The sequence below is a fragment of the Myxine glutinosa genome, chromosome 1 (genome assembly GCF_964187855.1).
Source record: "Myxine glutinosa chromosome 1, kmMyxGlut1.1, whole genome shotgun sequence".
Taxonomy (NCBI): domain Eukaryota; kingdom Metazoa; phylum Chordata; class Myxini; order Myxiniformes; family Myxinidae; genus Myxine; species Myxine glutinosa.
Genome location: NC_136261.1, coordinates 111,038,801 through 111,062,631, shown reverse-complemented (window position 1 = coordinate 111,062,631; position 23,831 = coordinate 111,038,801). Strand labels below are relative to the sequence as shown.

The 23,831-nt window shown below is 47.6% G+C and overlaps 1 long non-coding RNA gene across 1 annotated transcript; it reads left to right on the top strand.

The window, feature by feature from the left end:
- Positions 1-13,620: 13,620 nt before the first annotated feature.
- LOC144891770 (uncharacterized) lies at positions 13,621-17,163 on the top strand. The gene is made up of 2 exons (XR_013623090.1): positions 13,621-14,262; positions 16,296-17,163. It is a non-coding gene; the product is annotated as an uncharacterized LOC144891770 (long non-coding RNA).
- Positions 17,164-23,831: the final 6,668 nt, after the last annotated feature.

Below are 23,831 nucleotides of genomic sequence, written 5' to 3'. Positions count from 1 at the left end.
TTGGAAATCGGCCAACATCACCGCTTTGCACAAAAAAGGTGCAAAAACAGATCCTAGCAACGACAGACCAATCAGCCTTCTCCCAATTATCAGCAAAGTCATGGAATCCATCATTGCTTCGGATATGAAATCTTTCCTCTTCTCCAATGGCTTGATCTCTGAGCATCAATTTGGTTTCAGACCAGGTCACGCTACTCTGGACATGCTGCTTCTGCTGTCTCAACAATGGATGGAGGTCCTCAATGCCAAACAGGAAATTAGAGCTGTCTCCCTCGACATATCACGTGCCTTCGATACGGTCTGGCACCCCGCTCTGCTCACCAAACTCTCCTCCTTTGGTATCCATGGAAATCTCCATGTATGGCTGGCTGACTTCCTCTCTAGTCATCGTCAACGTGTGGCCCTGAATGGGGTTCTCTCATCTCCTCTTCCTGTTCAGGCTGGAGTGCCCCAAGGCAGTGTTCTGGGCCCTGTGCTTTTTCTGGTCTTCATCAATGATCTCTCTGACTCACTTGAAAATCCTCTCTATCTTTTTGCTGATGACTCCACTCTCTGCCGCTCCATTGCTCTTCCCTCAGATCGGCAGTCTGCAGCCTCCTCACTCTCTGAAGACTTGGACAAAATCACAGACTGGTCAAACAAGTGGAACATGTCTTTCAATCCTGACAAATCCCACACTCTTACTATGTCTCTCCGAAAAGATCGACTGGACAACCCTCCCATCTACTTTCTCAACAATCCTCTCCAAGAAGTTCTGTCGCTCAAGCTTTTGGGTCTCACTATCTGCCATGATCTTTCTTGGGAAAACCACATTTCCAAGCTGGCCTCCAAAGCCAGTCGCCGACTGGGCATCCTCCGTCGTGCGAAGTCCTTCCTCGGCACACCTGAGCTCCTCACCACATACAAGGCTTTCATCCGCAGCTCAATGGAATACTGTTCTCCCCTATGGGCCGGGCCGGTGCTCTTGCCTCACACCTAGCTCGGCTTCACGCTGTTGAAACCAAAGCTTTCAGAATTATTGGAATCTCCCGCGATGAAGCTATCTCTGAGGGCCTTTCACTCACTCACCGCAAGCAGGTAGGTGGTCTTTCTGTCTTCTACCGACTCCTCTCCGGCCTTGCACCCCCAGCTCTCTCTGTGCTCTGTCCTCCAAATATTCCTACAGGTCGCACAAGATCTGCCAGCAACCCTCTGATGGTTAAACTGCCGAAATCTCGGCTCTCTGCTCACCTTCACTCTTTCATTCCTCTTTTCTCCCGCCTCTGGAACAAACTCCCTCACTCCCTTCAATCCCACTCCTCCCTCCAGGTCTTTAAAACAGCTGTTCACCACCATCTCTTATCTTCCCCCATCCAAAACCTTGATCTTTTCTACCCCCGCTAATTCACCCCAGATCCACCTTGTTTGAAATTCCAACTTCTTTCCTGGAAGTCCTGGCCGTGTCCATATGTTTTATACCTCTCCCACCCCCCCTCCCCCTTCCCATGCCCTCCCCCAAAGCCCTCGCCCTCTCTCAGATCTCTCGATGTCTCCATGTCTCTCGGTCCCTGCTCTCAAATGTTGTGATTGTGTCCTTCCCCCTCTCTCCCCATCTTGTCTACCGCTCCCGATGTTATATGTTTGTGTGTCGGTTTGTCTTTCTGTGTGATTAATGTTCGCTCTTTCACGAGCCTCGATCTTGCAAACAAACAAACAAAAAAAAAAAAAAAAAATACAGACCTCCATCCACCTTCGATGGCAGAGGTAGAAAGTCCAAGCGAGGGTGTGCAACCATTAATTGCTCTTTCTCGTTCTGTATGTTTTTGAACGGATAGAAATGTGTTTATCCAAAATGGTTGATGAAAAGTATACGATGGACCACACGACCCTGGATCACAGCTCAACGTTGGTGGGCGGGCATCGCGAAAATGCACCCTTCCCTTAGCTGGCTCACCCGAGAAGGTTCAGTGAGGCTGCCTCTGCTCAACCCCTACCCCATCTCACAGGATGTAAGGAGGAGTATGACCCGGAGGGAACTCTGCAGATGTGTGAAGTCACATGAGATCACCAGCCAAGGGAAGGGAAGAGATGGCCCCCAGTGCCACGATCCACCACCATGAGAGCAATACCCCTTGCCCTCAACATATCCACTGACCTTGGTCGTTGTGCTCACCCCAACCACTGACGGGAACCTCAAGAACCCATAAAATTCATGCTGGACCAAAGAGTAAAACTTCAAGAAAGGAATCCAGCAATTTAGAGAACACGACCCTGCACGTGATCCACTCTCACCCTCATGGATCTTTCGGTCCTACAATCGCCGGTCGAGACCTACCAAATCGCCCAAACGTCCAAACTCTATTCAAACATGACGGTCGGATCCACTAAAGGAACCCGCTTCGCTTTCCGTCTTGTGCGCAAGTGGTCAGGAGTACGCTGGCCCATCAAATGCAGACTGAATTCACGAGAACGGCACTCAGTATAGAGCATACCTCTGCCAGGTGGATAGTTTACGTTTTGTATCCCAGAGTAGACCAGAAAATCACAATACAGAATCACATTTAATCAAAATCATCCGTCCACAACTTTTGGAGATTTCCTGCTGTATCGTTTTTCCCATTAATCGTTTTTGTCGTTTTTGGCAAATCGTTTGTGAAACAAAATCGTTTTTGGCCCAATCTCCCATTGGTGACGAATCACTTTAAAAAATGTGACTCGTCGGATCCGGATCTTCAGCAAAATTGAATCGATTCTTCCTTGTCACACACACAACCTGTGCAATCTGTTTCGTCAAAATCCGTCCATAACTTTTTGAGATATCCTGCTATGTACCGTTTCTGACCCTATCTCTCAATGATGAAGGATCACGTAAAACATTCTCGTAGCCGAATCCGGATCTTTACCAAAATCTAATCATTTCGTCTTTGTCACATACACTACCTCACTGCCAAATTTTGTCCGAATCCGTCCACAACTTTTTGAGATATCGTGTTCACAAACAAACAAACAGGGGTAAAAACATAACCCCCATCCACCTTTGGTGGCGGAGGTAACAAAGAAAGAAAATTCTTCACGATTTGACCGAATCATTTACAAGTGCAATCTTAGACGAAAGTACTTTCACCGAGGATGGAGCGGGTCAAGACCCAATGCATGTAAAATATTTCATTGATAAGTTACATTGATTTGTTTTGCAATATTTGTCAACACATGTATTTAACTTTCATTGAAATCAATGGGAAATTCCCATAACAGGTGTATAACCACAATTGACGTTATTTACTTAGTTATTGACAATAATTTGCACCCCATGTCCACTCTTGATCCAATATTCCCCAATAACATCTCACAAGAACTGAATTGATTATCTTCCTCGTACGTTCAATAACAAGCAGGGCTCCACAAGAATTAATTTGAGCGTCCTTAAATAGGACAAGTTGATCGATTTGTGGGATAAATGTTACAAACCTGTATTTGTTCAAAGAACAATAATCAAAATACATTTATCGGAGTAAAAATAGTTATTCTCTTACATCAACAGCAACTTGATCAGGATTCCTTTCTTTTCAATGTGGAATATTTTGGGGGTTTTCCCACATCTCAGAATGAGGCATTCCTGGAAATCTCCTCTGAGGTTTCTCAGAAAGGTGAGTGTCCAGGTGTACCATTTGGTAGATGGAGGGGTACGGGGTAATGTTATTGTCGTGTCTGCCCTGTCGTGAACACCGCAGGGCGACACAGATGACCAAACGAGCTTTAACTCCAAGGCGTTCAAACCTATGGCGCACCTTCATTATACGCACGGGGGAAGAGTGGGTGGTGGGGCTGGGGGGGAGAGGGGGGGGAAGTCGGGGTCCACCAGCAGTCTTTGAACCTGCAACAATTAACTCAAACCGACACACAATTAAAATGTTCAAAATATACAGGTTTATTGAAAATAAATGCCAGCAACAAAAAAATTCACGTTAAACTAATATCCTAAATGGGACGTCCCCAGACAGACTCAAATACACACATAGGGAAATATAAAAGAACGAAAGTAAAAAATGTGTGTTTGTTTAGTGGGCACATAGCTCCGATCTGCTCTTAAACCTCGTTAGGAATCGTCCAAACCCCCGCGTCCTTGGCGGGAACAGCACGCTTTGTCGTGCAGCACGCGAGCAGGAACCAGGCCTCCGTGCACAGTTCACCCCTCTAGCTGTCGAGTGCGCAGCGAGCAGGCCGCGCCCGTTCACTCGTCTCTGCTCCACACAGCACCGCCGCCTCTCCGGTTCACTCGGCATGGCCCTCAGCCATCACAAAGCCACGGCCAAGCGTGCCAGAGTCCACAAGCCACGACCGCCTTTCCTCACGATCGTCAAAACCCAAAGTTACGGATATGAAATGCTGACTGCACAGCACCAATGCCCAACGCAAGAGAGCAAAAATGCCACCGTTCGCTATGATCTCCCGGGTGTAAGGGGCAGAAAATGTCGGAACAACGTCTTTTGTCTTCTAGAGGGACAGCAAAGAGGAAAAAATGTCGGGGAGAGCGTTATTTTAAACTCAATGCTCTGACTTCATCCGTGCCTACTCCACCAATCACTAATCCCATCTTAGCAGTCCTTGCGCCAATCAATCCCGGACCAATCACTGCTCTTCAGGGCGTCGCCTCCCGGACCTCCTGTGCCTGTGTGCTCACCAGGTCGGTGGTATCAGTGGTAGTTTTCAATGTCCTGCTTCCAGTTGGTTTTTATTTAGTGTTATAAATGCGTGATTGCCTGGCTATCTGTGTGTGTTGCTGGTGTCATAAGAAACAGAGGAAAATAACAGAGGCCATTACATACAAGGGATTAATTACCCATAGTCCTTCACCAATTAACATAACCCCACCCCTCGTGATGGGAACGAAAATACGCTCTTGCACGACATACGGTCTACCGGATCCCTACTTATGATACATGGGGCTTCTTCTTCTTCATGACAATCAGAGCACACTATCTATGCAAATCTACCTGGGCTAAGGTATTGCCTACTGCCCACCCTCCCCCCACAAACGTAACATTATTTTCAAAATAAACTTTTCAAGAATTTTACCAAAACAAATTTTTTTTAACACAATGTTGGGCTTCTGCCAATTTAGATGACCTTTTGACCTCTGTCGACAGAAATTAAATTTATTGCGAAGCTATTATTTTTCTACTTTGTGCTTATACAACTTATTTCGCACGAAGATTGTTAATAAAGGAGTATAAGTTGTGGGTGGAATGGTGCCAAACTTCATTTCCTCTACTCCTGAAAAAGGAGACGTCTTAAGACTCGATCCCGGTATTTTTAAAATATCTATATATATATATTGTTACGGGTCGCGGACAAGATGTTACTTTGGGCCGAGCGGATGGTCAACCGCGACCATTGCAGGATCCCCGATTGGCCCGACTTCCTGAACGTTGACCAGATCGCGCCACAGGTATTCAATCGGGAAACCTCTAAAGCGACCGAATGTAAAGAGGAAGAGAGAAGAAAACAGAGTACGGAGGAATAACAGGATTTATTATACACACAAGCAAAAAGAAAGCAGTCACGTTTATTTACAACACATAAGACGCAGGTGACACAGTGCAAATACTAGCTTACCTACAGTCTTAATTAACCCAGGACAGAACAAACAAAAGACAGACTCACGCGGGGAATGACAGGAATGGCAGGAGGTGGATGGCTGGAGGTGAACGCTTGGTGGAGCCAACGCGGAGCTTGGTGGAGCCTTGGTGGAGGTGAACGCTTGGTGGAGCCAACGCGGAGCTTGGTGGAGCCTTGGTGGAGGTGAACGCTTGGTGGAGCCAACACAGAGCTTGGTGGAGCCTTGGTGGAGGTGAACGCTTGGTGGAGCCAACACGGAACTTGGTGGAGCCTTGGTGGAGGTGAACGCTTGGTGGAGCCAACGCGGAGCTTGGTGGAGCCTTGGTGGAGGTGAACGCTTGGTGGAGCCAACGCGGAGCTTGGTGGAGGGTTGGTGTGACGGGTTCTCTCTCCTTCCCTCACAAGCTTCAGGACTCTTTCTCTCTCTTTCTTAGTCCCACCCAGTCCAACAACTTCCTCTCTTGCTTAGTCCAACTCAAGGCCTTCCTGTCTTCTGATCTCCTCCCTCCTCGACTCTACTCAAAGCGCATCTCTTTTCGGAAACGCCCCGCCGTGGGTTATATAGGCCCCGCCCCTCAACCTTTGCGAACCTCCCCCAAACGTTCTCTCTCCGCCCTCTCAAGCCAAACCCCTTGTTCATGGTTGGTCGAGTGGGGCTGGCTCACTCCTCCCCTCTATGACGAGGTGGAGGCACGCCTTTCTTCCCCAACCCTGCCTCGTGGTCAATGGCGGATGAAGGGAAAACCGCCCAAAATGCAGTTGGCAATTGGAAGGGAGGTAATTGGCAATGGGAATGGAAGTTTTGGGAGTGGGAATGAAGGGAATCTATCTCTTTCACTGGTGCAATGGAGTATTTCTATTAATGGGAGACACAGCCTTACCCTAAAACACAGAATTGAAGGAGCTGTGCTCCAACGCGAGTTGAAAGAATTGACGCGACCAAAGATGGAAATTCGTCCGAGTAGGTTTAATAAATGTATCACACTCGGGTACTCTCAAAAGCCCGTTTATCGGGCAGCAATATATATACACATTTATGTCGGGAAGTTTGTTCCCAATCGTGAAGTTCCCAAATCCGCTTCCGGTCCCTCGAGCGACGGGGCTTGCTTTGATCTCTCCACGGCATCAAAGTTTGAGTGTTTTCCCGTTCGTTTCTTTGTCAAATTTCCGCTGCGTATTTTGTTGTGTATGTGTTATTGTGTGTTTCTATTTGGTTTTGGTTTTGTAGTTGTTGCAAATTTGTGTGTAATTAGTCGTTTCTTTGTCCGCGCCTCGTGCGGCCTGGTGTCTCGTGCGGCCTCCTCGTCTCGACTTGTGCCCCGCCCCCTATATTCTCGTTTGTTCTTTCACCTCTGCTCCTGCTTTCTCAAATCCACGTTCTCACTTAGAGACTTTTCCCAGATTGTTTTCATGGTTTTGTTGAAATATTTCTTTAAATATGTTTAAACCGCAGCGGTGATCCCCCCCCCCCCCCCCCCCCCAGGATTTCCATGTTTTAAACGTTTCCCAGTGTGTACCCTGGATAAGAATAGGTACGCCGTATCCCTGCGTGTCGTAGGAGGCGACTAAGTGGGTTGGCGTCGGGAAAGGCATCCGGCCATAAAAAAAAAAAAACATTGCCTCAAAAAGAGAACCATGACAATTACAACTACATGTGGGCAGGGTACAGCCCGAAGTGGAGATCGGTTTCTGAGGTTTGGGACATGGAATGTAGGGACAATGACAGGGAGATCAGGAGAAGTGGTGGAAGTATTGGTCAGAAGAAGAGTGGACATATGTTGTGTGCAAGAGACGAGATGGAAGGGAAGTGGTGTGAGAATGGTGAAGGGTAGGCAGGGACAGAAATACAAGTTTGTGTGGCAAGGGTGCCTGGAGGGCATGAATGGTGTTGGTGTCCTGTTTTCTGAGGAGTTTGTAGACAGTGTGGTGAGTGTGACTAGAGTGAGTGATAGGTTGATGATGGTGAAAATGATGATTGGAAAGCTCTTGGTGAACGTCATCTCGGGATATGCTCCGCAGGTTGGTCGGAGCGATGAAGAGAAGGACATGTTCTGGTGTGCGATAGAGAAGCTGATGGAAAACGTGAAAGATGAGGAAGTTGTTGTGGTAGGAGGAGACCTAAATGGACATGTGGGAAGGAGTATGGATGGTTTTGAAGGAGTTCATGGGGGTTACGGAGGATTTTGGAGTTTGCTGATGGAGCTGATTTGTTGATTTGTAATACTCAGTTCCAGAAAGAGGATAATAAGCTTGTTACATACACGTCAGGTGGGTCGACGACAACCGTTGACTACCTGATGGTGCGTAGGCGAGATAGGGGGCACCTCCGAGACACAAAGGTGATCCCGGGGGAGGAGGCTGTTTCACAGCACCACTTGGTTGTCTGCGACGTAAGGGTGAAAGGTGCGAGGAGAGCTCGGCGGGTGAAGTACCAACCGAGAATGAAGGTGTGGAGGTTGAAAGAGGTGACAGTAAGGGAGGCATTAAAAGAGAGGCTGAGTAGGGTCGAGGATGATGTGGTTGAGCTTGAAAGTGGTTGGATGTCAATGAAAGCTAGTCTGTTGGGAGCCGTTGGTGAGGTATGTGGATGGACAAAAGGACCACCAAGGCACTCGGAAACATGGTGGTGGGATGATGAAGTTGGAAAGACGATTGACAAGAAGAGGAAGAAGTTCAAGGAGTGGCAGAAGGCGAAGGGTACGGGAGCAGAAACAGCTGAGCATGAAAGTTATAAGGCAGCCAGGAAGGCTGCAAAGAAAGAGGTAGCAAAGGCGCAGGAGGCATGTAGGAAAATGTTCGGAGAACGCTTGGATTCGGAAGAGGGTCAGAGAGCGGTATTCAGGATTGCAAAGCAGATAGCGAAAGAGAGGTGTGATGTGATGGGGGTGAGCTGCTTGAAGGATGAAGTGGGACAAATCGTTGTCGACCCAGATGGAATTAAAGGAAGATGGAAAAGATATATGGAAATGCTGTTGAATACAGAGAATGAATGGGATGGCAACATAGAGAGTAACCCAGTTTTAGGACCGGCAGAGAAGATAACTGAGAAGGAAGTTGAGGAAGCGATAAAAGCAATGAAGGGTAGAAAAGCGGGAGGGCCGACGGGAGTTGTGGGAGATATGTTGAAGGCAGCAGGAAGTTGGGGTGTGAAGAGAATGACAGAGATCTGTAATCTGGTGGTGAAAGAAGGCCGCATTCCAGTGGATTGGGAACTGAGTACCCTCGTCCCTCTATACAAGGGGAAATGTGACCCTCTGGAGTGTGGCTCGTACCGAGCGATAAAGTTATTGGAGCATGGAATGAAGGTATTGGAAAGGGTGTTGTAGAGGAGGATAAGGAAGAAAGTGAAGATCGACGAAATGCAGTTTGGATTTATGCCAGGAAGAGGAACGACAGACGCGCTTTTCATTGTGAGGCAGTTGCAGGAGAAGTACATGGAGAAGAGGAAGAAGTTGTTTCTTGGGTTTGTTGATCTGGAGAAAGCATTCGATCGGGTTCCACGCAAAGTATTGACATGGGCATTGAGGAAGTTAGGAGTGGAGGAATGGTTGATCAGAGTAGTGATGGCAATGTACAAAAGAGCACGCACAGCTGTAAGGACGAAGGACGGGAACAGTGGTGAGTTTGAGGTGAAGGTGGGAGTGCATCAGGGGTCGGTACTAAGTCCACTACTATTTGTAGCTGTGATGGAGGTGCTGGCTCAGAACATAAAGGAGGGTTTACCGTGGGAGTTGTTGTATGCAGATGATCTGGTGTTGATTGCGGAAAGTATGGATGGACTGAAGGAAAAGATGAACACGTGGAAGGAATGTATGGAGACAAAAGGTCTGAAGGTGAATATCGGAAAGACGAAGGTGATGGCAAGTGGTAAAGCATGTGGTGAGGTGGAAAGAACTGGGAAGTGGCCCTGTGCTGTGTGTAGGAAGGGTGTCGGAGTGAACTCCATTCAGTGTACAATGTGCGCTGAGTGGGTTCATCAAAAATGTAGTGGTCTGAGAGGGTCATTAACCAGTGTGGCAGCTACATTCAAATGTAAGGTGTGCACAGAGGGAGCTGCAGATGGAGGAAATGTTGAGTTGGATCTTGGAGATGGCGTGAAGCTGGAAGGTGTGAAAACATTTTGCTACCTCGGAGACATGCTGAATGGAGAAGGTGGATCAGACTCGGCAACGGTTGCTCGAGTGAGATGTGCATGGAAGAAGTTTCGGGAATTGAGTGGCGTGCTGATGATGAGGGGAGTGTCGTTGAAGCTGAAGGGAAAGGTGTATGCTGCATGTGTGAGAAGTGTTATGATTTATGGGAGCGAGACATGGGTAATGAACGTAGAGCAGCAACGAAGGTTGGAAAGGGTGGAAATGCGAATGGTTCGACGGATGTGCGGAGTATCGTTGAGAGAGAGGAAGACAAATGATAAATTGCGAAAGATGATGGGAATAGAGCCTGTGATTGATGCTGTGAAGAGGAACAGGTTGAGATGGTTTGGTCATGTGTTGAGGAAGGATGAAAGTGACTGGTTGAGAAGAGTGATGGAAATGAATGTAGAAGGAAGTAGAAGACGGGGAAGACTGAGAAAGACTTGGCTAAAGATGGTGGAAGAAGAAATGCGGGCAAGGGGGTTAACAAGGAGAGATGCAGAAAATAGGGCAAAATGGAGAAGATTGTCATGGGGACCGCAAGGCTAACCCCCGCTCTAGCAGGGAAAATGGCCTTTAAAATGCATGTTGTGTTGTTGTTGTATGTCGGGAAGTTTGCCCGGCAAAAGCTATACCGGGCATGCCCGGGTATCAAGGGCGAGCCTTGGAAAGGTGAGTCTGGACCTGCCCGGGCGTGTTTGGCTGCGGCCTGGCAAGTCGAGGCTGGGCGTGCCCGGGCGCTCTGGACGAGCACTGGAAAGGCGATAGCGGGCATGCCCGGACGCTCTGGGCGAGCCCTGGAAAGGCGATAGCGGGCATGCCCGGACGCTCTGGGCGAGCCCTGGAAAGGCGATAGCGGGCATGCCCGGACGCTCTGGGCGAGCCCTGGAAAGGCGATAGCGGGCATGCCCGGACGCTCTGGGCGAGCCCTGGAAAGGCGAGAGCGGGCATGCCCGGGAAAGACGAGACCGGGCGTGCCCGGGAGGTTCGGGCGTGCCCGGGAACAGTGAGTCCGGGCATGCCCGGGAGAGGCGCGTCTGGCCGTGTTCTGGCCGGTGCAAGGCGAATGTGTGCATCCAGCGGTAACCGCTACAGAATAAGATATAACTATCGAACAGGGGTATTCTATTATTGGCTGACGTGTATGCTTGTGGACTAGTTATGGGACGCCCTTTTGACCTTTACACAGCTCCGGCGGAGGCAGGAGGCGCAGAATAACAATAATAATAATAATGATAAAGCACACAATCAAAAAAAAATACAGTCCTCATATCCGCAACAATATATATAAAACATCTTTCATGATGACAGAGTATTGTGATGCAGTTTCTGATTCAGGAGACCTTAAATCACCAGAAACCATTTAAAAACATTTTATGTGCACAACTTCATGTTGTTGGACTTAAATTATCTAACTTAAATTATATTATCTTAAATAACTTAAATTATCTAAAATATATGCATCTGGCAACTGGACTATGAAATGTTTTTCCCAGAATGCTTTGCCTCCATTCCCTTTGGATTTCCTCTCATCAAAACACAGTTAAATAGTTTATTCAGGACCTGAACCCCATGTTCACCGAGGCAGGTCCATACTTCACTCATATCTCCTCAGGTCCTCCTGATTTGCTAATTTTTATCACTCTTAAATCGGCTGTCTTGTCTTGCAGTACTTTTTTGTATAAATCAAAGATTCCAGGAGCAGCGTTTGAAAAGGAGTAGGTCAGTGAGTGTTGGTACACAGTTGAAATCCCACATCCAATCTTCCTTGTCTGACATTTAAATCGTTGCGATCCATCTTTGCCATGAGGATGTGATGAGGAATATAAAGAGATTTATGCTCAGTTGGAAACTTCAGGTTAACTTTCCCCACCAAGTGAAGTTAGAATTTGTCCTATCAAGGCAAAATCTTCTTCATGGTCGTGTCAACAACATGCATTTTAAAGGCCATTTTCCCTGCTAGAGCGGGGGTTAGCCTTGCAGTCCCCATGACAATCTTCTCCATTTTGCCCTATTTTCTGCATCTCTCCTTGTTAACCCCCTTGCCCGCATTTCTTCTTCCACCATCTTTAGCCAAGTCTTTCTCGGTCTTCCCCGTCCTCTGCTTCCTTCTACATTCATTTCCATCACTCTTCTCAACCAGTCACTTTCATCCTTCCTCAACACATGACCAAACCATCTCAACCTGTTCCTCTTCACAGCATCAATCACAGGCTCTATTCCCATCATCTTTCGCAATTCATCATTTGTCTTCCTCTCTCTCACCGATACTCCGCACATCCGTCGAACCATTCGCATTTCCACCCTTTCCAACCTTCGTTGCTGCTCGACGTTCATTACCCATGTCTCGCTCCCATAAATCACAACACTTCTCACACATGCAGCATACACCTTTCCCTTCAGCTTCAACGACACTCCCCTCATCATCAGCACGCCACTCAGTTCCCGAAACTTCTTCCATGCACATCTCACTCGAGCAACCGTTGCCGAGTCTGACCCACCTTCTCCATTCAGCATGTCTCCGAGGTAGCAAAATGTTTTCACACCTTCCAGCTTCACGCCGTCTCCAAGATCCAACTCAACATTTCCTCCATCTGCAGCTCCCTCTGTGCACACCTTACATTTGAATGTAGCTGCCACACTGGTTAATGACCCTCTCAGACCACTACATTTTTGATGAACCCACTCAGCGCACATTGTACATTGAATGGAGTTCACTCCGACACCCTTCCTACACACAGCACAGGGCCACTTCCCAGTTCTTTCCACCTCACCACATGCTTTACCACTTGCCATCACCTTCGTCTTTCCGATATTCACCTTCAGACCTTTTGTCTCCATACATTCCTTCCACGTGTTCATCTTTTCCTTCAGTCCATCCATACTTTCCGCAATCAACACCAGATCATCTGCATACAACAACTCCCATGGTAAACCCTCCTTTACGTTCTGAGCCAGCACCTCCATCACAGCTACAAATAGTAGTGGACTTAGTACCGACCCCTGATGCACTCCCACCTTCACCTCAAACTCACCACTGTTCCCGTCCTTCGTCCTTACAGCTGTGCGGCTCTTTTGTACATTGCCATCACTACTCTGATCAACCATTCCTCCACTCCTAACATCCTCAATGCCCATGTCAATACTTTGCGTGGAACCCGATCGAATGCTTTCTCCAGATCAACAAACCCAAGAAACAACTTCTTCCTCTTCTCCATGTACTTCTCCTGCAACTGCCTCACAATGAAAAGCGCGTCTGTCGTTCCTCTTCCTGGCATGAATCCAAACTGCATTTCGTCGATCTTCACTTTCTTCCTTATCCTCCTCTACAACACCCTTTCCAATACCTTCATTCCATGCTCCAATAACTTTTTCGCTCGGTACGAGCCACACTCCAGAGGGTCACCTTTCCCCTTGTATAGAGGGACGAAGGTACTCAGTTCCCAATCCACTGGAATGCAGCCTTCTTTCACCACCAGATTACAGATCTCTGTCATTCTCTTCACACCCCAACTTCCTGCTGCCTTCAACATATCTCCCACAACTCCCGTCGGCCCTCCGGCTTTTCTACCCTTCATTGCTTTTATCGCTTCCTCAACTTCCTTCTCAGTTATCTTCTCTGCCGGTCCTAAAACTGGGTTACTCTCTATGTTGCCATCCCATTCATTCTCTGTATTCAACAGCATTTCCATATATCTTTTCCATCTTCCTTTATTTCCATCTGGGTCGACAACGATTTGTCCCACTTCATCCTTCAAGCAACTCACCCCCATCACATCACACCTCTCTTTCGCCATCTGCTTTGCAATCCTGAATACTGCTTTCTGACCCTCTTCCGAATCCAAGCGTTCTCCGAACATTTTCCTACATGCCTCCTGCGCCTTTGCTACCTCTTTCTTTGCAGCCTTCCTGGCTGCCTTATAACTTTCATGCTCTGCTGTTTCTGCTCCCGTACCCTTTGCCTTCTGCCACTCCTTGAACTTCTTCCTCTTCTCGTCAATCCTCTTTCCAACTTCATCATCCCACTTCCAAAATGTTACTTCCAAATGTGCCCTTGGTCCAAACAATCGGCCCTCCAACATGGCCGTCTCATTACTTCCGGCTGTTTCAAAAGAGAGGCTTCATCGGCTCTCCAGATTGTATTTTTCACTCCGTGGGCAGCTGCGACCGGGCATAAATTTGACGAACTGACTTGTTGCAAAGGTGGCATCCTTTGACGGTGCCACGTTGAAAGTCACCGGGGATGGGGGGTTCGGGTCCGGGTTCAGGCTGAAGGCTAGCCCAATAGGAGTGGTCGGCGTTTGCCCAATGATTATGGTTCAAAAATATCGTAAACGTATCGATTGCATACGTTTGATTTGACAATAATTGATTGTCCTTTCTACAGGGGAAGAAGAGGTGAACAATCCAACCCATCCCGACTTTGTCCCGTCACCGTTTCTGCAGCCAGCTGACACAAGTGGACGTGCCGACCAATCTGCCGAGAAGATGCAACGCTGCGGGGGAGCATCCAGGCGGTCAAGTGCTTGTGGTGAGTGTTCTTTGTCACAATTTTAAGGAATGCAGACACGGCACTATGGCTCAGATTAGGCAGTGGCTCAGATTAGCTACAATAATTATGGTAAATTAAAGTGACCTGAAAAAATAACTCTTAGATGCCATTTCCTGGCACTTCGAGGCACACTCTGCAATACAATATTATTATTGGGTTTGTTGGCATGTAGGTATATTAATAGTGCTTTGAATGTCACGAAACAAATGTCAGTGATTGTGACCTTGGCAATGTGGGTGTCGGTGGATTATAGTCAGATTATAATATTGCTTGGGTTTCAGGCCAATACGCAGCTACGTTGTCCCGAGGGCCGAACGGCCGAGGTCAATATTCCGCCCTCGGGACAGCATAACGCGCATTGGCCAAAAACTCGAACAATATTTCCATTCTTATTATGATGGATGAAGGCAATGGTAATGGCTCCAATAATCGCAGACAAGCCTAAACTGCGCCACTCCCTTGTGGGAGTAGGCCTACATGACATGTATATGTGGTCGTGCACAGGCCACGCCCACGCGTGGCCAATATTTAGGGTGAATGTTGTTCGTATGGCGGCCATAGGCCATATTTTAAAACTTCGTTGCACCCACCCCCACCTTGTGTAAACCGACATCCCCAATAATTTCATTAAGTGCACCCATTTGGACCACATTAGGAGGGTTGTCAAGTTGTCGCGGTGTGCGGGGGTTTACGACAATGCGATTAATGTCTGCCGGTGTCAGGGTCCAAACGCGTTTTCTTGAATTCTTAAAATCACACATCACTCTGCCAATAATGGACATAGAGGGTCGTGTGAGGTGTCAAAATGATCAGAGTACTTCCATACAATATGGAAGCTGCAACCCAGCTGTCGGTGACATCTGCGGTTACCTCTGGGTCAAGAAATCTGTAAAAATGGTGAAATGTATATTTTGTCTTACATTTTGATACATCATAAATTGTCTTCATAACACAGAGAATAACGAAGGTATTGGTTTAATGTGTACTCTAAAAGTTTCCCAGTACACTGTGCAAAATAATGATACCACACAAATATATCTGATATTAATATTTCTGAGTTTAATACCGCAAAACCGAAGTGTACCCCCTTATTTTCTTCATGGTATATGCAATATGCATACAACATAAGTTTGGATACAGTCGATGTGATATTGGCAATTACTTCAGGTATAACATCGAGATAAATATCATGATTTTCGCGACTGCATTGCACATTATCAAGACTAAAGAGACCTGAATTAAAGATGCCTTAGATTATTTTGGCCACCTGTGGAATAATACACACAAACACAAAAATACACCATAAATGTTTCATTTGGAGATACAAATGTGTTTCATAATACTAAATGTTTGTCCAACAAAATCAGAATTCACTTGAATGTCCATCATATTTTCTATTCAGTTGAATGCCCATCATGTTCATGATTTAACTGAGATGTCGAGCAAAATAAAAGTTCACTTGAATGTCCATCTTGGTAACTATCCATTTTAATGTCTATCATGTTCACAATTCACTTAAATGTCCACCATACGGTAATTACAATGCATCTGAAAGTCCATCGGTTAGTCGAATCATCTGCTTCTGAATCAGATGTCTCATCACCAGCCAGAGAGTTTGCCGGCTTTGTGCATCTTGGTCCGCATTTACATGCACCAATGCATGGAGACGGACATGCTTTTACACGAGCATCTTGACGATGCACAACTTCTCTGGCATCCACAGCTTATTAACTCGCGGCAGGCATCTGGTACAGGTACGAGGCTCATTAGCTTTGGTACTAACTTCGCGCCATCGATGTGCTATCCACATTCCTCTGGTGGAGGAAGGTCAGGATATGCCTGTCCTGCATGTGTCCAGATCAGGGCTCGATAGGTAGCTCGCATGATGTCAAATGTCAGGGCATCTTTTGTTGGCGGTCGGTAGTCATTTTCTGAATGTTGCCAAATGATATTTCAGGATAAATGATGCAACATTCCCTGAAATATTGTTGTCGTCCTTGTCTTCCTTTCAGGTTGGGCAAGAACAGTGCTGTGGTGAAGTAGCTTGAATGGAGGCCTGATCTCGATTACCTTCGGGGTGATTGATTCGTTTTGGCAGTGCCAGGACCGGTGATGTCCTGGCACCACCTTGCCTGGTGTTCATGCTCATCCACCGATGGAAATGGAAAAATGAAATCCACCTCATTCAGCGGTTTTATACATCATGAATACGTCGAACGTCGATGTTATGATTGTTGCTTGACGTGTGATTCTTGAACAGCGGTTGTTCAAAACATTTTCGTCTTCAAGAAGAATCGAGGAAAAAAGGCATTAACCGAACTGTTACCTTTTCGCTCCGTTACCTTCAAAGTTATAAATGCTTGGGCAATGGGCATTCCGCCCGCCCGCCCGTGTCCATTTTTCTTGTGCTCCCCCCATAGTGTTCCGTCTTCCCCAATATGGTCGCTCCATTGACGAAGGGTCATTTGTTACAGCCTTGTGAAATAGTTTTAAAGCTGCAGTCATTGCAAACAAAATAATTGTACCTTTAACATTTCCCAATGAGAGAGAGCAAAGATTATTCATGAAAAAAGAAATCATTTGTGCAGAGAATGATCAGTTTTTGTTTTTACTCGTATAATAACGTTCTCAGTGACGCAATGAATGTGACATGTGACATGTGACATGGATATGGATATCACCCCAGGTATTTTCTATATGTGGTGTTTGCATTTTGTGAAGAGCTTTACATGAATGAACGAATGAATGATCGAATGATCAATAAATTAGAATTTATTCGAGAATGCCTCCACATATAAAATGGCAAAAGGAAAAGTAGTGTTTCAGGTTATTGGATGAATGTGCAATTGAACGTGAAATAAATCAAAAAATGTAAAAATACTTTTGAGTTTTTTTTAAATTTAATGTTGTACTCAAAAGTGTGGATATATTGGCGAAGGAAGGGTGCTTGATTTATTTATATATACTAGCGTCCAGCGTGCGTGACTCGGCGCGCCCCGCGCGCTTCACCGCACGTCGTATCGGAGGGGTCGGCATCTTTGACCATTTCGGGGTGCTTTGGGTCTTCGGGATGTTTTGGGCCTTCGGGGTCTTTTGGGGTATTGGTGGCCTGAAGGGTCTTGGCGGAATTAACGCAATTAAGAGGGTTAATGTAGAGTGTGGTCATTTTATTTGAAGAAGAAGAAGAAGACTTTTTTTTGTTTGTTTTGTTTTTTTATATACAGAATCGAGGCTCGTGAAAGAGCTAACATTTATCAAACAAAGTATATAAAAAGGGGACCGGTACACAAGATGGGGAGAGAAGGGGAGGAAGCACACAAACACAACATTTGAGAGCAGGGACATCGGGAGATGTGTGGGAGGGAGAGGGCTTGGGGGGAGGCAGGATCGGTATAAAATGCAAGGACACCAAGGACTTTCAGCAAAGAAGTTGGTATTTCAAAAAAGTGGATTTGGGGTGAAATTAGCGGGGGTAGAAAAGATCAAGGTTTTGGATTGGGGAAGATAAGAGATGGTGGCGAACAGCTGTTTTAAAGACCTGGAGGGAGGAGTGCGATTGAAGAGAGTGAGGGAGTTTGTTCCAGAGGCGGGACAAAAGAAGAATGAAGGAGTGAAGGTGAGCGGAGAGTCTTGATTTTGGCAGTTTAACCACAAGAGGGTTGCAGGCAGATCTTGTGCGACCTGTAGGAATATTTGGGGGACAGAGCACAGACAGGGCTGGGGGGTGAGGGGGCGGGCTACGCCGGAGATGAGTCGGTAGAAGACGGAAAGACCACCAACCTGCCTGCGGTGAGTAAGTGAAAGGCCCTCGGAGATGGCGTCATCGCGGGAGATTCCAATGATTCTGAACGCTTTGGTTTCAACAGCGTGAAGATGAGCTAGGTGTGAGGCAGGAGCACCGGCCCAGAGGGGAGAGCAATACTCCATTGAGCTGCGGACGAAAGCCTCGTATGTGGCGAGGAGCTCAGGTGTGCCAAGGAAGGACTTCGCACGACGGAGGATGCCCAGTCGGCGACTGGCTTTGGAGGCCGGCTTGGAAATGTGCTTTTTTTCCAGGAAAGATCATGGCACATAGTGAGACCCAACCCAAAAGCTTGAGTGACAGAACTTCTTGGAGAGGAATATTCAGAAAGTGGATGGGAGGGTTGTCCAGTCGGTCTTTTCGGAGAGACATCGTAAGAGTGTGAGATTTGTTTCGGATTGAAAGACACGTTCCACTTGTTTGCCCAGTCTGTGATTTTGTCCAGGTCTGCAGAGAGCGAGGAGGCTGCAGACTGCCGATCTGAGGGATGAGCAATGGAGCGGCACAACAGAGTGCAGTCGTCAGCAAAGAGTCAGAGAGATCATTGATGAAGACCAGAAAAAGCACAGGGCCCAGAACACTGCTTTGGGGAACTCCAGCCTGAACAGGAAGAGGAGGTGAGAGAAAGCCATTCAGGGCCACACGCTCACTACGACTAGAGAGGAAGTCCATGCGCCAGCCATGCGCGGATATTTCTATGGATACCAAAGGAGGAGAGTTTGGTGAGCGGAGCGGCGTGCCAGACCGTATCGAAGGCACGTCGTATGTCGAGGGAGACGCCTCTGATTTCCCGTTTGGCATTGAGGACCCCTCCCTCCCTCCATCCATTGTTGAGACAGCAGAAGCAGCATGTCCAGAGTGGAGTGACCTGGTCTGGAAGCAAATTGATGACCAGAGATCAAGCCATTGGAGAAGAGGAAACATTTCATATCCGAAGCAATGATGCATTCCAGGACTTTGCTGATAATAATTGGGAGAAGGCTGATTGGTCTGTAGTCGCTAGGATCTGTTTTTGTGCAAAGCGGTGATGTTGGCTGATTTCCAAGCAGATGGCAGTTGACCTTGAGCAAAAGAGAGGGTGAAGAGAACAGAGAGAGGGAGTGAAGGAGCGGAAGAACAGCATTTTCGGACCCGTGGGCTGATGCCGTCAGGTCCAGTTGCAGAATCGGAGTCGAGGGTTGACAGAAACTTTTCCACCTCGTCGGGCGGAAAGGACACGGAGCACCTGGGTACGACTGGGTACAGAGAGGGATGGGTGTGGCGCACAAGATTTAGAGGCAAACACAGAGTTGAGGCATTCAGCTTTTTCACGTGCGGAGGCAGCCGTGTAGCCGTTTGAGCTGAGGGGGGGGATGGAGGGGGAACAAACACCAGAAACAGATTTGACCAGACGCCACCAGGATTCGGAAGAGGGAGACAGACAAGACAGTTCGGTATTGAGAACGGAGAGATATTGTTTCCTGGCTCTCCTGAGGGTGGACACACACTTGTTTCGGGCTTTGTGAAAGGAAATGACATTTCCTTCCGTTGGATTTGCTTTCCAGGAGACGAAGGCAAGTTGTTTCTGGGCAACAGCCTCACCGCAACATTCCGTGCTGCACCATGGACGGGAGGAAGCGTACGACAACTGAAGACGACATGGCATAAATCTGTGCATGAGAGAGAGAGAGAGAGAGAGCAATTTACTTTGGAAGAATTCCCAGGATGATGTCAGTTGCTGTCAGAGGTGGTAGAGATGGGAGACCAGTCCAGATGATTGATGGCTGCTTGAAGACCGTGCCAGTTGGCCTGAGTGAAATGCCAGACTCGTCGACGCTGAGCAGAGCTCCCTGAGAATGGTCAGAGAGATGTCCACTTTAACAAGCACATGATCAGAAGAGCCGATTGGAGCAGAAGAAGAGCAGCAGACATTTTCAGGTAAGTTAGTCATAACCAAGTCCAGAAGAGAAGATGCTCCGTTGACTGAGATCCGGGTGGGGAAATTGACAGATTGTGTCAGTCCCAGTGAGTCGCAGAAGTCCTTTGCTGAGGAGCCATGGCTGGTGAGAGAGGTACCCACACCCAGCCAACTGGCATGGTGACAATTTAAATCACCACATATGAGGAAGAGAGACTTGGGATGAGTGCATAGAAGTGGGTCCATATTATCAGACAGCGACATGTAGATGGAGTCATCACCGTTTGGTGGACGGTACAACACACATATGAACAAGAGGTGGGAGCGAAGGGGAAGCCGTAGCCACAGGTATTCCAGGGGGTGAGGTGGAGAGAGTGCAGTGCAGTGCATTGCAGTGCAGGGCGACTGAGGAAGAGAGTTTTTGATAAAGACAGCAACCCCGCCTCCAGGACGAGGCTCAGGTCTATCATACCGGAGGAGGGAGTAACCTGGGAGAGATACCAAGGAATCAGAGACATCATGAAGGAGGAAAGTTTCTGTTAAGCAGATCACGTCTGCTTTGTCAGAAGCAACCTGTATGGAGAGATCGGTCAAGTTTGAACGAAGGCCCCAGATGTTTGAGGTCCATACCGTTCGTTAATGAAGAGGAAGGGGGACCATCGGATACAGAACAGGGGGGACGAGGGGTCGGGTAAGATGTGCAAGAGGTAGGGAGAGCCGTTGAAGGTGTGTCAGAGATTTCAGAATAGCTTGGAGAAAGGGAAGGATGGGGCGGACAGTCTAACTCTAATGACTGACTCTTTCTAGTGGTGGACTCGTGCACTTTGACATCGACGGTGACGAGAGCTACCTGTAGGTCCCGTGATGACATTCTGGGGTGCTCGGAAGCTTATTTCAGCATCTTGCGGTCTGCTCTCGGGCTGAACTTGCCGGGGCGGCATGGCCCGAACAAGTTGGCAGTTGTTTGGAATCTTCTCCACCTGTAGATGATCTTCCGGACAGTCGAATGATTCGTTTCAAATTGTTTGGAGATCTTTTTAAATCCCTTCCCAGACTCGTAGGCATCTATAACCTTCTTTCTGAAGGCCGCAGACAGCTCTTTTGATCTTGGCATGGTGACGCCGCACACTTCAACAACAAAGAGCAAACCAAACGAAATGTCAGATTTAAATAAGACAGGTTCCTCCAAGATCCTCTCCAACGATGTTCTAATCATTTGCACCTCAGCTGGTGCACCTGATTCTAATTTTAGGTATTTGAAGTAGTAATAAATGTAGGGGTGTACTTACTTTTTCCACATGCGAAATTTGCATTTATGTTTATTTAAAATATACAATGGACTACAAAATGTAAATATTTCATGATATTTGTTTTATTATATCATCTTTAAATATCAATATTGTTGAAATGAAGATCAAATAGCTGTATCTAAACTCTCTGGTCACGCACAGTCAGTCATGGCTGTTGTCTACCGCCCTCCCAAACCACACCCATCATTCCTGTCTGACTTCTCCTACTTTCTGACCCAGCTATGTTCCCTCTCCCCCTCAATCGTCGTCGTCCTTGGTGATTTCAATATCCACATGGACTCCACTGACTTCACTGATTTACTCACCTGCTTTAACCTCACTCAACATGTCAACTTTCCTACCCATAACCGTGGTCACATTTCGGACCTTGTCTGCTCTACTGGATTGATTTTGCACCATCTCTCTGGCTCCGACCTCACCCTCTCTGACCACTTAGCCATCACTATGACCGTCAACGTTCCCACCCCAGCACCAAGGCATTATCGCACGATCAACTTCCGTAAGCTAAACGCTCTTTCACCTACCTCATTGTCATCCACCCTCTCTGAAAAAATGTCCACTTCTCCCTTCGTTGACCTCCTTCGTTGACACCCCTTCTGACCTCACTGACTACTACAACCGCACTCTCTCCTGCCTTGACCAACTTGCGCCTATAAAAACCAAAACCGTTTATTTCACCCATTCTGTTCCCTGGTTTACCCCTGAACTCCGCCTGATGAAAACTCGTGCTCACCAACTTGAAAGACTCAGCAATAAAACAGGTCTCACAGTTCACTCCCAAGCCTACAAGGACCACCTACAACACTATAAAGATGCCCTCTCCCGCGCCCGCTCCGCCTACTACTCTCAACTTATCCACTCTGGCTCCGGAAAGCCAAAAGCACTCTTCTCTACAATAAATAAACTCCTCAGCCCCCTGAACACCGCCACCCAGTCATTCACAGTAGACAACTGCATCTCCTTCCTTTCATTCTTCCAACGCAAAATTGAAAACATCTACAACAGCTTGACCACCGCCGCACCTGCCCCCCCTTATCCTGCCATCCCCTGTCTCAATTCTCCCCAGTCTCCCCTACTGACCTCTCTGAACTCCTCATAGGAATGAAAACTGCCACCTGCACTCTTGACCCCATCCCCTCCAGCTTTGTCAAGGCCTCCCTTTGTGCTCTCTCTCTCTCCACTTATCATTGCAACAATAAACTCCTCCCTGTCTACAGGCATCGTCCCACCATCCCTCAAAATTGCTGCTGTTACCCCCATTCTGAAAAAACCTGGACTAAACCCTGACACCCTAAACAACTTCAGACCCATCTCCAACCTACCCTTTGTGTCGAAAGTTTTGGAACACGCTGTAGCCACTCAACTCAAACATCACCTCTCTGCCAATGACCTGTATGAAACATTCCAATCCGGATTCCGCTCCAACCACAGTACTGGAAACTGCTCTCCTCAAAATCACCAACGACCTTCTCCTCTCCTCTGACGCTGGCAACCTCAACATTCTCATCCTCCTCGACCTGAGCGCCGCGCCGCCTTTGACACTATCGATCACACCATCCTCCTCACCCGACTTGAAACCACCTTTAACGTTACCGGCACTGCCCTCTCTTGGATTAAATCATACCTCTCTGACAGACGCCAGTTCATCTCCATCAATAACTGCAAATCCCCCACTGCTCCCCTCCCCCAAGGTGTCCCCCAAGGTTCAGTCCTTGGCCCCCTCCTCTTCATCCTTTACCTGTCCCCCCTCGGTCACTTAATCCGCCGTCATGGTCTCCAATTCCACTGCTACGCCGATGACATCCAGCTTTTCATCTCCACCAAGTCCATCTGCACCGCCACCCACTCTATCCTGACAAATTGCATCACTGAAATAAAATCCTGGCTTCAAATCAACTTCCTCAAACTTAACTATGATAAATCTGAAATAATCATCATTGGCCCAAAAACGCTCATAAAATCCACCCATAACTTTGCCCTCAACATCGACGGTATCCCAGTATCCACGTCCCCTCACATCCGGAATCTTGGCATAATCTTTGACCAATCCCTCTCCTTCGACAAATACACTAAACAGATCACAAAGACAGCCTTCTTTCACCTGAAAAACATCGCCCGTCTCCGTCCATCCCTCTCCTCCACGGCTGCAGAAACCCTCATCCACGCCTTCATCACCTCCCGTCTGGACTACTGCAATAGCCTCCTCTATGGTTCACCCTCAACAATCACCAATAAACTCCAATACATTCAGAACTCCGCTGCCCGTCTACTCACCCATTCCCGGACCCGTGACCACATCACCCCCCCCGATGGCTCCCCATCTCCCAGAGAATCCAGTACAAAATCCTCCTCTTGACCTACAAAGCCCTCCATGACCTGGCCCCATCCCCATCCTACCTGGCTGACCTCCTCTCCAGACACACTCCCACCCCCATCCGGACCAAATTCAGATCCTGGGGGGACAGGGCCTTCTCCATCGCTGCTCCCACCCTCTGGAACTCACTACCTCACACCATCAGAGACTCGTCCTCCTCCTCCT